The sequence below is a fragment of the Notechis scutatus genome, chromosome Z, assembly GCF_049901735.1.
Source record: "Notechis scutatus isolate UNSWTSFEM ecotype Mainland chromosome Z, rNotScu1.2, whole genome shotgun sequence".
Lineage (NCBI taxonomy): Eukaryota > Metazoa > Chordata > Lepidosauria > Squamata > Elapidae > Notechis > Notechis scutatus.
The window spans coordinates 124,302,118-124,307,143 of NC_142025.1; the positions used below are offsets into that span (position 1 = coordinate 124,302,118).

General features: G+C 38.9%; 1 pseudogene; it reads right to left on the minus strand.

Moving 5' to 3' along the window:
* Positions 1-867: 867 nt before the first annotated feature.
* LOC148129232 (olfactory receptor 5P56-like) lies at positions 868-1,805 on the minus strand (annotated as a pseudogene).
* Positions 1,806-5,026: the final 3,221 nt, after the last annotated feature.

Genomic DNA, 5,026 nt, shown 5'->3' on the forward strand with positions numbered 1-5,026 from the left:
GAGGAGGAGGAGGAGGAGGAGGAGGAGGAGGAGGAGGAGGAGGAGGAGGAGGAGGAGAGAAAGGAAGAGGAAGAAGAATGTACACTGAGAGCTGAGAGCTTGGAAACAAATTCTTGTGTGTCTAATCACACTTGGCCAATAAAGAATTCTAATTCCAATGGAGAGTAGGCATTCAAACAAACCTGTACAATATGAGTGGAATAAATTATTTCATAGACTTTACAATACAATCTTTTATATGTTTACTCAGGGGAAAATGTCACTGATAAAATTAGATGCACATTCCTTAGTAGAATATTTCTCAACATTACCAATTTTAAGAAGTATGGACTTCAACTCCCAGAATTCCTCAGCCAGCATGTTTTGTCTGTTTACAAAAAGTACCTGGGAGAAAGAAGAGTCTATCACTGATCAACTAACAATGATACTGGGCAAAAGTTTAGAACAGATTACAATATGGTCAACCTGTGATAAATATCAATATCAATAACAAATATCCATTATTCATTTTGGATAATGGATTTAAAAACAATATTCCAGACTAATAGAACTTTATGAAATGTAGGCAGTAGACTATCCCACTCAGGCAAATAATTTATCCTCATTTCACACACTTTTTTAAAAACATTATTTTATATCAATTGTTTTCCAGCTTTAACTATGCTATTAAAGGGACTTTTGAAAAGAACCCAGGAAGCAAATATAACTGTAAGCATATATACCTCAATTTCCCTAAAAGCTGTATTTACATTACACCCAAATACCATGATAATAATAGCCTGACAGGTCATTCACAGAGTCATTGGATTAAGGTTATGGCTCGACAAACCAATATTTAAGGCATTCTGAATTAATACTCATGATCAGTCAATCTGACATGACCAACAAAGCAAGACACAAACATTTATGTTTTCTGCTCATTTGCAATATCTTTCTTACAGATCTATGGATTCCTTGTTCCTTAGAGTATAAATGATAGGGTTAAGCAGAGGGATGACTAGAACATAGAAAATTGCACTGTGCTTATTACGATCAGGAGCTGAGACTGATTTTGGAATTATACACATAAAAATGATAGGGCCTAAAACAAGGTGACTACAAGCAGATGAGAGTCACAGGTACAGAACGCTTTATGCTATCCAACTGTAGATTTTATATGTGATACAGAATAAAGTATAAACATGTAGGAGGTCAGGATCACACAAAGGGGAAGCAGGAGAGGGACTCCTGCACCAGATACAATATTCTCAATGACTTGTGTATCACGACATGAAAGTTTTAACACCACAAGAAATTCACACATGAAGTGATTAATATGATTGGGACCACAGAAAGTTTGGGAAACCAGGAAGACATCACAAATGCCACAGAACAGTGGAGCAATTATCCAGCAGGCTACAGAAAACTGCAATTGGCAGAGTCTGTTCATGACAACAGCACATATTAGGGGAGAACAGATCATAAGCCATAACACCCAGTAGCAAAGACTCAATGCAACCTGTAGACCCTGCAACAAATATCTGGGCAATGCAGAGTGGGAAGGAGATGGCTCTATACTCAGCCATGAGGTGAGATAACATTATGGGCATGGTGGTGGTGATGCTGGTGACGTAATATATTTCTATCACCGCAAGATGAGAAAGAAAATAGTACATAGGAGGGTTGAGTTGTATATCAGCCTGTACCAATATGATTATCATCAGGTTCTCTAAAACTGTAAGAAAGTAAATGTTGAGAATGACCCCAAAGAGGAGAAGCTGGACTTTTCTGTCACTGGTGAATTCCAGCAAGATGAATTCTTTGATTTAATGTTTGTTTAAAACATATAATATTGTCTTTGTCATGCCCCTGTTGGAGTCTGACTCCAGGAGAGGGATGGAACAGCTGACAGGGAGTGGAGTTTGGCTCTGGTGGTTGTGGAGGAAACTGGGGAAGGGCACAGGCTGGATGGTCATTTAGCGGAAGACCCAGGCCCATCCTCTCTTCATCCTAGGGCATGCAGGGAAGAGCAGGTAAGGGAGAAATGTGAGTGGCATGGTCTATGGGGGAGGAAGGGGCCCTGATCCCTTCAGGGGCTGCATTTGGGAGGACTGTTTAATAGGACAAACTGCAAATGGCAAAGTTGCTGGAAGTAAAGTGTGCATTGTTCTTGTCAAAGCTTATCTGTGTTTTGGCTTCCTCCCAACTTTGGTTGCTGTAGTAGTAGAAGTCTGCAATTTATCATCCTTGCCTGCCATATTAATTACTTCAGTGTGGTTTGTGTTCGTTTTTTTTATTTCTAATTAACTTTACTTTGGATGTGGACTGTATTTACTCCCTCCGTAAACTGTTTTCTTTAAGAGTTTAATATCCAGCCGAGGATAATTGGACATTGGGACCAAGTTAAAAGGAATGTATTCTATTTTTGTGACTTGGTTATTTTTGTGACACACCCCGGGTCATAACAGTCTTGGAATAAAACTTTTTTCAGCAAAAAAATGTTTTAAAAAAGAAAAACATGTAACACTGCAGGTAGAATATAGAGGACAATTAGTCAAAGCAGTTGGAAAGAACTGGTTAAATAATAAACAAATTCTATTTATCCTGTGTCAGGATTCCAGCAATCGCCCTAATTAAATCATGATCCTTGAGCCAAACTATAATATTTACATACAAGCCATGCACAGCCAGTCACATGACCACCAAGCCACACCGACAAATTAGGCCATGCCCACAGAACAAGTTGTTAAGAAATTTGAATCCCACCCCTGGAAGGACACCATTGGTAGACTTGAAAGTCCAGGTTGGGAGCAGAATGTCATGAAGCAAAGCTATCTATGTGCTCTCTAAGATTCAACAACTTGATGGAGCATCCATCAAGCAATCTTTTATCCAGCAGCAAGATGACAGCTAACCTTGATTCTTTACCAAAAACCTTTCAGGAACCACAAAGAGCCATTCATGCTTTCAGCTTCTGTCCAACTAAGTAGAGTATCTGATACTTATTTGGAGGGGGTTTCATCTCACGGAAGATGTTTTTGTAAAAAAAAAAAATCAAATTTTTTCTCAGTAATTTATCTGTTTATACTCTTTAAAAGCTTCTAAACTCTTATGGATGAATCACAATATAAACACACAATATTGGAGATACCCTTGGGATTAATTACAATTAACAGGCATATTCATATCCACAAGGAATCCACAACATGTGCATTATTTCAATGGGAATATGGAACTTTCTTTGTTTAAACTTTCTTCATTTCAGAGAAATAAACTTTCTCTGTTTATTCTCAGAGGCTCTACTGAAAGGAAATTGATAGCAGTTAATAACCATAGGGATATTGTTCCAATTATTTTCTTCTTGATAGGTTTATTCAGAGCTTGATATTTCCTACCTTTAATAATGGAAAACATTTGGACAGATGTTTTTAATCAAAGTTTTTAAAAAAATCAATAACCAATGACCTGGCTCAATAGTAGCAACTATGTGAAGGATCTTGGAATCCTAGTGGACAATCACTTAAATATGAGCAAGAAAAAAGCCCAAAAAAGCCAGCTGTAGGCTGCATTAACAGAGAGACAGAATCAAGATCACCTGAAATATTACTATCACTACCTGTTTGAAGGTGGGAGAAACTTTGAAAGTACCAGATTCTCTAACATGGATTGCCCTGCAATTATGTGGGATTGACAGGGAGGAAGCTAGCCACCAGATTGCAAGAATATGAGTGAGTGGCTATACAAAGAAACTCAAATTCATTGGTAGCTGCTGCATCCAGCATGAGTCTTCACTCCAGTCCGCTCTTTGAGTGGGAGCCAGAGCCATCCCTGATTGGCTGAGTCTGTTTGACAGCTCCATATAAAAGGAGCTGTCAAACGGAATCAGCTGTTCTCTGTCAGCCAGCTGCCTAGTTAGCTTGTGGCAAGCCACGGCTGGGTTATTTTGTTAGCAATAAAGCCTGTTAGCCTTAATCTAGTCTCTGCCTCTTTACTCCCATGCACCGAACTTAAAAGTAGCCTCACATTGCAATGAACAAGGACATGCATTCAATCAGTGGTGGGATTCAAATCATTTAACAACCGTTTCTCTGCCCTAATGATTTCTTCCAACAACCAGTTCATCGAACTGCTCAGAAAGTTAACAATCAGTTCTCCCAAACTGGTGTGAACTGGCTGAATCCCACCACTGCATTCAATTTTGCAGCTACTACTATTGTGTTGCCTGAGCAGGGGCAAAAATAACAGGAGAAATGACTGGTGCCTGGGAAACGAGTGAAGAGTGCAATCAATCACCGAACCAGTTATTATACTGGTGGAATCTCACCCTGGACCAGTCATATATCAAGGATTGCCTCTAAGAGCATCTTGAAAGGCATACTCTGCTGCACTTCCTCCTCTTTTCTGGAGATCAGTGAAATAGGGAGGGGTTTTTCTGAGCTGCTTCCAAATGTTACTAAGACATTCTGGCCTTAAAAATGTTTCAGCCCCCTTTTTGACTAGGTGTGCTGACTGCACTCCTCCACCAAAATCTTAGTCCTTATTCTGTCTAATATACTCAGGGCAAGGGGGAGCACACAAAACATCCCTTGCCAGATCACTCATACAGAACAAAGAGATTCTGTTTGGAAAACACAATGACTCACTGCTCGTAATAGATCCAAGCTGACTTTGAAGTGGACAACCATTGTACAAATGTAAGTTCCGAATATTCTTATGGCGTGGCATGGCATGGCATGACATGACATGACAGGACATGACATGACATGACATGACATAACCGTAGTATAATACAATAATACAGCACATTATATTACAGCCTCTCTGAGATACATGAGTGGCTTACAAATATGAAAAATAAATGAAATAAATAAATATTGGAGAAGTTTACCTGAATGCCTAGTATCTGATAGTAGTATGTGCTCTTTTGTAGCTTTTATAATACAATCTTGTATATGTGTATTCAGAGTCAAATATCTTTGATAATATAGAAGCACATTTCCTGGTAGATTGTTTCTCAACCTTAGCAACTTTAAGAACTATAGACTTC